The sequence below is a fragment of the Cornus florida genome, unplaced genomic scaffold, assembly GCF_030987335.1.
Source record: "Cornus florida cultivar Cherokee Brave unplaced genomic scaffold, ASM3098733v1 CherokeeBrave_3.0.0_Hap2_Chr06, whole genome shotgun sequence".
Taxonomy (NCBI): Eukaryota; Viridiplantae; Streptophyta; class Magnoliopsida; order Cornales; family Cornaceae; genus Cornus; species Cornus florida.
Genome location: NW_026775576.1, coordinates 101,545,396 through 101,558,822, shown reverse-complemented (window position 1 = coordinate 101,558,822; position 13,427 = coordinate 101,545,396).

Below are 13,427 nucleotides of genomic sequence, written 5' to 3'. Positions count from 1 at the left end.
CTACTCTACTACAGTCCAAGCAGAGATCCGATACACGTATACATCCTAGTCAATCCAACAGTAACTAGTAGTTCGTATATATATATATACACACTAAAGGAACCTCACTAGATTATAGGGTTGTCTCAACCTGAATAGTAGGCAACATGCAAAACGCACATATAGTGGGCATTGGTGCGACCGAGCGTGTGCACAAAATAATGCACAACACTTTAGGTTTAGAAATAATGTCAAGTGGGCACCATATTTTAAAATTTATAAAACCACTAAACACTTATACTATGGAGTATGAAGTGAGCAGGGATCGTCCCAAGAGATCTAAACAATTATAGGTTTTCCAGAATTGAATTATACTTTAGTGCTTCTGTGATTGCCAAAAGGGTTTTGTTTGTGATTAAAACTAATTTTAAACTAAATGATTGCAATAAAGAAATAGAGTTTAAGAGATTGGAAAGAGACTTAGGGTGTAGGATTCACCACTAAGCACATTCCCTAACTCACTCACTTTCAACTAATTGGGGAAATAATACTATGTAATCTATATGTGGCTAACAAGAGCAATGAAAAGTGTAAACCATCAATTTCAAGCATGAATCAACTACCTAATGACAATTAAACTAAGTGTAGTGCAATTCACCCATTCAAAGCATGATTTATCAATCCAAGTTACAAATTTAACACACATTAATCTAGAAGATAATGCAATTGTGACAAAAAGTATGGAATTCAAACATAAGTATGGATGGTCTACTTACCTAATAATTGAATTGCAATTAAATTAATTAAACTTAAATTAAACTAATTAAACATGAATTTAAAACTAATTAAACAACAAATTAACCTAAACATGTAGTACCATCCATCAAATGTAAGCATTTTTCATCAATTTGAAACACAATTACAACTAAGCAATACCATGCATAGCCATCACAAGAATCAATTAACAAAGAATTCGTGTGTAAAATTTGTTTATCAATCAACCGCACATAAGACAATATGAGATTAATACAGATAATCAATTGGAAGAATTTAATTCATAATATTCAAGACTATACACTAATTACATAAATTAATCCCCAAAAAGTATGAAAAGAGAGAGAGAATAGGTTACATGCTTAGGGTTTATCCAACCCTAAGTAGAAGAATCAGCCACTCATGGTTGATGGAGTCGAAGATAGGACAATCCCCATCATCTGCTTCATCTTCTCTGAACTTTTCTTCCAAACCCTAGCCTGTTCTTCTTTTTCCCTTTCTTCGCGTGTTTTTCCAGAGAGAAAATACGATACTACGATACAGAAAAAAAAAAAATAAAATAAAATAAAAATCTTTTTTTTTTTTTCTCTAATAATCTTTACCTAAATAAAAACTAAAACTAACCCTAATCTAATGGCTCACTGGGCCTTAAGTAACAATCTCATTAAAGCCCAACAGTTCCCAAAATGAGCCCAAAAATTAAATAAAAACTGTAATGTTGCTAAGTCCTGGGGGATCGATCCCCCACCCTGGGGATCGATCCCCCACCCTGGGGATCGATCCCCCCAGAGTTAACAAATTCCTTTAAGCCTTATTCAGCTCCATTTTTGCCCCGGGCTATTTGGTTTGCTTCTCCATCTTTGGGAACATCATCAAAGGCCCGAAATTGACCGCTTTGTGCCATTGTCTGAAAATCTTTGCTTAACTCCAAAAAGGCTTAATTGGACCGTTCTTAGCTCATTTTAACTTTATTGCCCTGAAATACACATAAACATAAATTAGGACTAAAATATAAAATTAAGATAGATGCAAAGACTGAAATACCCTAACTTAGGTGCTAAAATGTGCAACATTTAAGCACTTATCACGCCCCCAAACTTAGATATTGCTAGTCCCTAGCAATGAACTACAGCATGGAAATGAAATAAACATATATACAACTATGAACTAATAAAACAAATAAAGATAACACCACTTTCGTAGGGATCACGGTTGCATTTAGCATATGCAACAAGCCTTTTAAACCCCTAGGTTACCCCTAGTGGACGAGTGAAGTCTCGTGAGGGTTTACAGAAATGGTACCCACAAACATCAACAGCTCTTTCTTACTTGAGAAGTAACGACATATATTAAACAAGTGTTGAAAGTAGACTACCTCAAGTATGCAAATTTCTGCCATTTCTAAGCTATTATCAACGTTTCAACATCATGTAAGCACAAACGGTCCTCCACACATCAATCAATTAATCATGCAAATTGAATCAATTCTATCATCCTTTTAAGTGAACCGGCATCAAAATGTGTTGCTATCCTAGCAAATCAAAGTAATGGCATAGCCTTACCCTCAAACTAGCATGCAGATATAGTACCAGACATCAAGACATTGAATGAACCTTGTTATTTAATCAAACATTCTTTTTTTTTTTTTTTTTTTTTTTATTGATTTCATTTTTTATTTTTATGTATGACCATGTGCAATGTCCAAGTTCCTTAAGCTCTCTAATCACCCCATGTAACAAGCGTTGAGCCAACGACTCCCAAACCAGATGGTCTTAGGGCGTTAAGTGTAAAGACACTCCTAAGGGCGTAATGACTCGGAATGGTTAGGCTACGAACTCAAACTAATCATACATCTTACATTCTTCCCTTGTCTTCCTTTTTAATCAGTTGACATGTTGAAAGAATGCAGTTTTTTTTTTTTTTTTTTTTTATTCCTCACTTTTGGTGAGTGCTTTTATTTATTTATTTTTTTTTATTTATTTTTTTTTTCAAGGTCATTTTATCAAGAATGAAAGCTTTCAAAGCATACTAGCTCAATTGGGATAAACCAAGACAATAATCAACTAAGCATGTACCCCACAAATTGAATGCTAGTGTGCGCAAGTGCAAGTGTAGAATTCTAGAATCAACTCTCAAAGCATTTTCAACCAACAAGATGATGTGTACCACAAAAGCAAATATGATGTCAAAAATTAAAATTTACCCCTAAATGGCATCCTAGAGCATACAAGAAGTATTAGACTCTAACAACTTATTTTTTAAAGGCACTATGCTTCAAAAGTTCAAAATCATTGCCAAATATATCTCAAATCTCAATCATGCATTTAAAACTCAACTTAAAGTAGAATGTAACAAGGCTACTTTACCCCCAAACTTAAACTGCACATTGTCCTCAATGTGCAATGAGAACAATGAAAGAAATGGAAAGAGTATACCGTGATGGCAAAAGTTAATGACGTCCGGCAATGATCCATGACGAAAGAGGTCTCCCCCAAACTTGGATGCAAAAACCTACTAGAAAAACCACACTAGCAACTCACATCAAATATTAAATGGAATAAGTAAAGCATACATTCCAAAACAATATAGAATAAGATGTAAAGAGATATGATATCAAGCCCTTTGTAAAAGATGAAAACATGCATAACTAAGCAGAAGGGCATAACAGGGACACATATTTTTGAAATTTTTGTGATATGTTTTTTTTTTTTTAATTTCAAGAATGGGATTGATATCCCAGGGTTTTTTTTTTTTTTTTTTTTTTTAACACAAAGAAAAATATTCTAAACTAAAAAGAAAAAATATATACTAAACTAAAAAGAAATAAATATATACTAAAATAAATCAATTCAATTTTTTTTTTTTTTTTTTTTTTTTTTTTTGTTTTTTTTTTTTACAAAGGAAAAGAACATGTATATACAACCAACAAAATAAAATAAGAAAAATGGGCTAAGTTTAAGTTTAACGTCTCTAACAAAACAGAATGCTACCGAAATTTTATTTATTTTTTTAAAATAAATCAATTCAAATTTTTTTTTTGTTTTTTTTTTTTAAAATTATCAATGCAATTGTTTTTAACAACACTTCAACTGTTTTTTTTTTTTTTTAAATATATATATATATATTTATTTTTTAAACAACAATTCAAATTTTTTTTTTTATTATTTAAATTTTTTAATGTATTTTTTTATTTAATTTTATTATTATTATTTATTTATTTACATTTTTTTTTTTTTTTTTATGTAACACAAGCTCGCCGGAGAAGAAACCGGCTGCGCTGGGTAAACCAGTTCAAGAATCGCCGGCGAAGATTACCCACAAGCTCGCCGGAGAGAAGAGCCCAGCCGAAATAGGACTCATCCACGTCAAGGACAAGCACGGCCGGAATCGCTTGGAGAAAATCCCGCCGGAATCGACAGAGAACAAACCAGCCGTGATTCACAAACACGCCGGAAAGAAACGGCGAATCACGGCCGGAGAAGAACGACGCCGAAATCCCCAGAGAACGATCCAGCCGCGCGACAGAGAACCCAGCCGGCGCTGGAAAACGTCGAAATCGAAATCGCCGGGAAATAACCCAGCCGGCGCTGGAAAGATCCAGCCTTGATCGCCGGAGAACGAGACAGATGTGAACAGATGCAACGCCGAGATCGCTGGAGAACTGCGAACAGATGCGAAGCTGTAATCGACGACGAACCCAGCCGCGACGCCGTTTGATGAACCAGCCGCCGGAATCGCTGGGGAAAACGACGAGTCACAAGCTCGCCGGTGAGGACCAATCCGGAATCGGACTGATTCAAGCACGGCCGGAAGAAAACGGACAGCCGCGACGCCGACGAATTAAACAAGAACCAGGAAATGGCGCTGGAAGATGAACAGATGCGACGCCGGAAAGAAAGCAGATGCAACGCCGCTGCTGTTTTTTTTTTTTATTTTTTATTTTTTTATTTTTTATTTTTTCAGAAAGATGACCCAGATGCTCGCCGGAAAGTAACGAACAGCCGCGACCGCTGTTGGAAGAACCAACCGCCGGAAATCGTGGCCGGAGAAGAACCAGCCTTGTTCGCCGGCGAATCCAAGCAGAGATCGCCAGAGAGAAACGAACCCGCGACGCCGGAAAAATGAACCCAGTTGCGACGCCGGAAAAATGGCTCAGACCCATGGCGCCGGAAAAATATAGGCCGAAACACCGTGGAAGAGGAGAAGAGATCAGCGGAAGATTGTGGGTTCCTGTACACCGTGAACGCCAGGAGGAAATTTAGAGTGGCGACTCGAAACTGGGAGAACAGAGAGGAATGTATTTTGGAGATTGAAGGTAGGGCACAACAAAGTTAAGGGGCGATCGATCTGCTTTGATGGGGGATCGATAATTTTAGGCAAAAAATGTCCCCTTCACTGTTTAATGAGAAGGGAGAAACATAAGTAAAATGGGATCGATCCCTTTGGACGGGGGATCAATCCACTTGGCCTATTTTTTTGTTGCTCTCTGCCAAGAAAATGGGATCGATCTCCTACCCATTTTGGGATCGATCTTTCTTTTTTCCTTTTTTTTCAATTTTTTAATTTTTTTTTTTTTTTAATAATAATAAAAATAAACAAAATAAAAATAAATAAAAATAAAACAAAACAAAACTAAAAAGAATATATACACTAAAATAAAAAATAGATAAAAAATAAAATAAAAATAATAATAAATAAAATTAAAATCACTTATCAACCCATACTAATTAATACTTTTTTAAATTTTTTTTTTTTTTTTTTTTTTTTTTATATTTTTGAATAAATCAAAACTAACATGAAATATATACAAAAATAATAAAAATAATAATAAAATAGAAATAAAATCAAACACCAACCTACATTACTCATTTACAATTTTTTTTTTATTTTGAATTTCTGAAAGCAGAATTGTACAAAAAATAAAATAAAGTAAAAGAAGAAAATAAAATAAAATTTTATTTAGACGAAGATGTAAGAAATAAAATAAAAAGAAATGAGGGAGAAGTAAAGTCGGGAAACTCTACGAAAAACTAGTGTTTAATGTCACTAGAAAAACGTTGGGGTGACTCACTAGTCGAAAGAATCAAAAACCGGACATGAGACATCCTCGTTAATTCGTTTGTCTATTTTCCCAAGTGGATCCTTTCTCATAACAACAAATTCATCTCCCAAAAGAATGACTTGAAAAGAAATGATGTAAGATGCAATTTTTTTCCTTTCATCAATGGTCTTGAAAATGAAATCAATAATGGACGGTCTTGCACTTGGCAAAGCAACGTCTTTCAAAGACTCAATTGAATTATTAGGAAATGCACTCTTTTCATCCCTTTTCTCTTCCTCACTGATCACCATCTCTTCACTTTCCAAGTTAGCTATGGAGTTCATTAGAGAGTTCACTTCATATGTGGAGCTTTCGATGTTAAAACCACATCCTTCATACATTTTCAAAAGGCATGCCTCAAGAGGATCGTTGGGGATAATAAAAGGAAGGTTCTTTTTTACAAGTTCCTCCTTTTCCTCTCCTACCTCTATAGTGGTCAACAACTCCTCACTCTCTAAGTTATCAATTTCCTCATGCTCAAGATTACAAGGAATGTCCTCATAATTCAATTTATGCTCTATTGGATTAGTCACTAGCCTACTTGCCTCACGCTTTTCTATTATCATGTTTTGCTCACTTTGATTAGTCATTAATTGACTTGCCTCTTCTTCCTCTTCCTCTTGACAAGAAAGAGTACTTGCAATTTCCTCCACTTGAGCTTTTAGTATGGCTAGCCTATGAGAATGAGAATTAATAAGTTGTTTCCTTTCATTAAGTTCATCAATTAGAGCTAACATTTTATTTTCAAATCCGGGAGAGTAAGTTAATGGAGATGGTTCCTCATAAAATGGTGGGGGAGGGTAGTAGTCATAAGAGTGATCAAGTCCATTATATGATGATGATTCATGAAATGCATTGGACTCACTCTCATAAGGATCATGATATGATGGAGATGCATAAGGATAAAGGGTAAAATTTTCCTTCAAACTTGGATCAAATAACGGCTCCATTCATATTCACAATCCAAAAACCATAAAATAATTGCCTCGACAATGGCTCATGCATATGACAATGAAAGTAATGGCCTCGACAAGGACCTATGCTTAGATAAAATATTTAAGCATTATGAAAGCCTCAACAAGGACTATCTCGCAAGCATAGAAAAATGAACAATTAGGGTAAGAATTGCTTACAAAGGTCCTTAAGCAACTCCAAATTCCAATGATTGCTTTAAGCTCCAATGTTCACCTTTCTTGTATCAAATACCTAATTGCACATTAAATGAGAAAATAAAAATAAAAATGACTTAAAAGTAAACAATCAACAAAGAACTAATGTTTAATTCAATTCTTCAAAACCGTTAGATCCCCGGCAACGGCGCCAAAACTATGGTGCGACCGAGCGTGTGCACAAAATAATGCACAACACTTTAGGTTTAGAAATAATGTCAAGTGGGCACCATATTTTAAAATTTATAAAACCACTAAACACTTATACTATGGAGTATGAAGTGAGCAGGGATCGTCCCAAGAGATCTAAACAATTATAGGTTTTCCAGAATTGAATTATACTTTAGTGCTTCTGTGATTGCCAAAAGGGTTTTGTTTGTGATTAAAACTAATTTTAAACTAAATGATTGCAATAAAGAAATAGAGTTTAAGAGATTGGAAAGAGACTTAGGGTGTAGGATTCACCACTAAGCACATTCCCTAACTCACTCACTTTCAACTAATTGGGGAAATAATACTATGTAATCTATATGTGGCTAACAAGAGCAATGAAAAGTGTAAACCATCAATTTCAAGCATGAATCAACTACCTAATGACAATTAAACTAAGTGTAGTGCAATTCACCCATTCAAAGCATGATTTATCAATCCAAGTTACAAATTTAACACACATTAATCTAGAAGATAATGCAATTGTGACAAAAAGTATGGAATTCAAACATAAGTATGGATGGTCTACTTACCTAATAATTGAATTGCAATTAAATTAATTAAACTTAAATTAAACTAATTAAACATGAATTTAAAACTAATTAAACAACAAATTAACCTAAACATGTAGTACCATCCATCAAATGTAAGCATTTTTCATCAATTTGAAACACAATTACAACTAAGCAATACCATGCATAGCCATCACAAGAATCAATTAACAAAGAATTCGTGTGTAAAATTTGTTTATCAATCAACCGCACATAAGACAATATGAGATTAATACAGATAATCAATTGGAAGAATTTAATTCATAATATTCAAGACTATACACTAATTACATAAATTAATCCCCAAAAAGTATGAAAAGAGAGAGAGAATAGGTTACATGCTTAGGGTTTATCCAACCCTAAGTAGAAGAATCAGCCACTCATGGTTGATGGAGTCGAAGATAGGACAATCCCCATCATCTGCTTCATCTTCTCTGAACTTTTCTTCCAAACCCTAGCCTGTTCTTCTTTTTCCCTTTCTTCGCGTGTTTTTCCAGAGAGAAAATACGATACTACGATACAGAAAAAAAAAAAATAAAATAAAATAAAAATCTTTTTTTTTTTTTTCTCTAATAATCTTTACCTAAATAAAAACTAAAACTAACCCTAATCTAATGGCTCACTGGGCCTTAAGTAACAATCTCATTAAAGCCCAACAGTTCCCAAAATGAGCCCAAAAATTAAATAAAAACTGTAATGTTGCTAAGTCCTGGGGGATCGATCCCCCACCCTGGGGATCGATCCCCCCAGAGTTAACAAATTCCTTTAAGCCTTATTCAGCTCCATTTTTGCCCCGGGCTATTTGGTTTGCTTCTCCATCTTTGGGAACATCATCAAAGGCCCGAAATTGACCGCTTTGTGCCATTGTCTGAAAATCTTTGCTTAACTCCAAAAAGGCTTAATTGGACCGTTCTTAGCTCATTTTAACTTTATTGCCCTGAAATACACATAAACATAAATTAGGACTAAAATATAAAATTAAGATAGATGCAAAGACTGAAATACCCTAACTTAGGTGCTAAAATGTGCAACATTTAAGCACTTATCAGGCATGAGTACCTAGACCTACCAGGGTACACAACTACACTATATCTAGCTACACATCCCTGGCGATATACGCGCCCTAACCATTAATCCTGAGACTGAAGCTCATATCATGGCACCATACTTATATATATAAAATCTAGTAACCATCCTATCCAGTATAAATTAATCCTCCATAAGTCATTCAACTTGTTCAGCTGACCTGACTTGAATATAAGTAGGACTTAACATTTTAGTTAATCCATTCCCTTATATAATAAATTAATCCTCCACAAGTCATTCAACTTGTTCAGCTGACCTGACTTAAATATAAGTAGGACTTAACATTTTAGTTAATCCATTCCCATATATAAAATAGGTAGGACTTAACTGATAAGTTAATCCATCACTAGAATGCCACCGTCCCATACCGGTGCATTAAGCCACACAATCCAACAATTGATGTAACAATTAAGGAAATACATCAAATATTCCATAAATAACTATGATAAATATGATATCAAGTTATCACATAATAGGAATGACTTATTATTTTTTTAAACTTCCTATATCATATGTCTTACACAAACTGAATCTTATACATGATGATATTTTATTATACCGTTAAATAAGGATTCTCTATATCCAATTCATCCTACACATTTAATCTCAATTGCTAAAATATTTTAAAATATTAAATCCATTCGTTTGTTTAAAACATTCAAATAGCAAGCATCATTATGATTGAGTCTATTTAAATTTATTAAAACCCAAACCTAGTCCCTATTTAATGTTCAGGAATCCTAGGCATGTTTTTACGTTCCATCATTCCACAGATATGAAAAATACATAATTTAAACATGTAAAAATTCACATAAGAAATCAAATCAAAATCATGCATTTTATCAATTCATAACATTTCATAAAACCTATGTTCTAACCCAATTAAATATGCATAATTATTTAATTTTATGTGTTTAATAAATCTTGGAATTTCCTAGGCATGTATAGAAATACGAATCAAAGGGAAAGAGATAGAAGAAGAACTTGCCTTAAACTTTCGGACTGAAAGTTAAATTTCTTCTTCCTTGATTTTCTCTCTAAAGGGTTTTCTCCTCATTCCTTCCTCTTTCTCCTTCTCTCTCTAACTCTCTCTCTCTCTAGAATATATTACGTGATATATTTTCACTCCTTTTTCAACCTATAGTTGTGTATTTATAGGCTAAATAATAACCATATTCCTTTTTCCAATCCAAGTCAACTTAATAAAGAAAAATAAAAAAAAATGAAAATATTAAAAAGGTAGCTTAAAATATGTTAAGTATATAATCTATGTATATCCTTATTAATTAAATAAAATATATACATTAGATTATTTATTAATACTAAAGTTACCATAATATTAAAAGGTAACTTAAAACATGTTACGTATATAATCTATCTATATCCTCATTAAATAAATAAAATATATACATCAGATTATTTATTTATACTAAAGTTACAATAATATTAAAAAGTAACTTAAAATATGTTACGTATATAATCTATCTGTATTCTCATTAAATAAATAAAATATATACATCAGATTATTTATTTATACTAAAGTTACCATAATATTAAAAAGGTAACTTAAAACATGTTACGTATAAAATATATGTATCTCCTTATTATATAAATATATAAAATATATACATCAGATTATTTATTAATACTAAAGTTACTATAATATTAATAAATTACTTTCCTTTTTATATATATGTATATACATATATATCTATATATATACATATACAACTATCCATAGGTAATTATCCATACCCATCCAATCTCCTATCCAAGTAGTTCATGGGACCCAATTAGTTAGCCCATTATTACTAACCATAACCATAAAATAAAATAAAATAAAACATTTAATCATTTAATTTACAATTAATTACAATTAATCAAATACATCATTTAAGCACACACTCTAATTAAACAAATAATACAAATAACACCTAGACAAAATACAAATAACACATAGATAAGTAGCCAATTAATGAAGTAACACTTAATTCAATTAAACACATAAACAATTAGTCAAATAATCAATTAAATAATTTAAAAAATACAATAAAAATAAATAAAAAAATATTGAAACTATCCTTTTAAAATTAGGGGTATTACAATCTTCCGCCCTAACAAAAGGAATTCCGTCCTCGGAATTCACCCTTACTTCCATCATTATTCTTCCATTATGCTTGGAAACTGTGAGCGAAAAACATCCTCCTATTCCCAAGTAGACGCAACCTCACTATGAGGGCTCGCTTAACTCCAATATACCAAGTGGTAGACAGGGTTCCTATATTTTAAGAAACACAATAATTATATAATGCGTAGGTTGTATCAAATAACAACGTAATCCTCCTATGTCGACAAGGGAATGATCTACATACCTCCAAGTGCCATAGAATATACGCACAAACTTCTATGCATCCAGCGCTAATAATTTGGTAACGCTAATTCAGAGGTGACTGCCTCAATTGCGAAACACAATCGTCTAAAAGTCAATGTAATAAGTAAAATTGACCTTTCTCCAAAAATCGCATTTCTTCCTACATAGAAAACAAAACAAGCAAACTACTCCCTGATAGAAAAACTCTAGTACACGAGTTCAACTATTTACAATATCCTACTGTTGCCTCCCAACTGCACGCAGTTCAATATAAAGGGAAGTATCTATTTCCGACATATTTTTGAATGAAGTCGAGGTCTGATTGTACAACGCTTACTTCCATTTCCAACTAACAAATAAGAGATATGCATTGTGAAAGATACAAAACCTCCAAAGTTGTCACACTAACCTCCTTGTGCCAACAATATCACAGGCAAAATTCCGATAAGTGAAGTAAACACTTCCAACAGTCCATGAAAATCTAGGATATACGCCTCAAACATATCCTTTATGGTCTAATTTAATCTCTCGATTAATTCCTCCGTCTATGTATATGGAGTAGAGCTGCTGCTCTAAAATCTTCATAAAGCTCCTTCGAAATGGCACTTTGCATCCACTAATATGGACATCCACATGCTATAACACCACTATCACTGAACTATATAACTACTATGAAGTTCTAAAATAAGCATCACTCAAATTTATGTCCTTAAGCTATCTTTCTCAATCCACTACTCGGTTTCCATATGGAAAATTGAAATTCCAAATCAATGTCGATCCTTCCCACCAACTATCACTCCTGTTTAGTTCAACTTCCATATTTGTTATAGGAAGTGGATAAAGATTCCTATGATATCTAATGATCAACTTTCCACCTTTGTAGCAGGTTTTACACTTAGGGCAATTATATACACGTCCCTATCCGTACCTGTTCACCAAAACTGACATTTAATGTCGTGATGTACCTTCTAACCGTCTGGGTTTACCAAGAAAAATTATAAATTTCCATCTCAGTCGCCCGACAGTCATATCACTATTTATAGAAACTACTAACTCCTCCTCCAGTACCTTAAACTCCATCTGAGTAAGGTAACACCTTCTCTAGGGTCAACTCCGATATTCAAAATTGACCTCCTGAACTACCTTGGTAATAACAAGTGTTATTATTCACACTTTGCATCCATCTAAGCCGTCTCGTGATCCGTTATATTCGTATGAATTGATATCTTACCAGTTCGATCAAAATAGACAAAATGAAACTGATTTAATTTTATCAGTCAACCAATATCCCATCTAGAATCCTGACCCTTGCATCAAATCAGCAATCCCTCAACTAAATCCGTGAAAATGCTCTGTCATTTCCACTTCAGTATAGAAAATAGCTGCAAGAATCCAGTGATCTCTGATGGTCCATCTCTACTATATAATAAATATTAGACTTAGAAAAAAAAAACACTATATTCCTCTTCCTGCATGTCCTCCAAACATCTGCTTCATACTGTGAAGCATCATGTTTCTACTAGAGTAAATAAAGAACTAAGAGTTGTGAAACTCAATCCTTGCATCCTTCATCAAATTTGTCTACAGAAAGTATCGTTAGTCCGGTACCACCAGCTTTCGTTTGTACCCATTGTTTAAATTGGAGCATCTTCAAAAGCGAATTCTGTAACTAAATCTATCCACCACTGATCCGTGATAAACTTGCCAATATTAAAAATCAATCGGTAATTCAATTTATCAATAGTTAACTATGACTTTAACTCAACAAAAGTCAACAAATTACGACCTTTCCATACATACCATGCACCTCATCTTTATATAAGTATTTGGTCTCACCATCTTGTCTTTGACACACCCTGCTTCTTTAAGATAAGTTAATGACAATCCGACTTCTTTATCTAACTTCAAAAGAATATGAAATCTTCCCATCCTCTACATAAGTTATCAATTTCCTTGCAACAGCTAATTGTTGCAAATTGTGACTAAAAAATAATTCCATATTATTTATGGAAATGAAGAGACTTAGTTTCCTCCTCCATGTGCAACACCGGCAAATTCCTCCCAATGACACACCCTCTTGAATAAATTCTTGATTAAGAATTTACTGATGAATATTTATTCAGTCTCCTATCCTCACTCGGTGTCATTCCAATAAGTATTTAATCCAGTACTAAATCCTCTTTCTG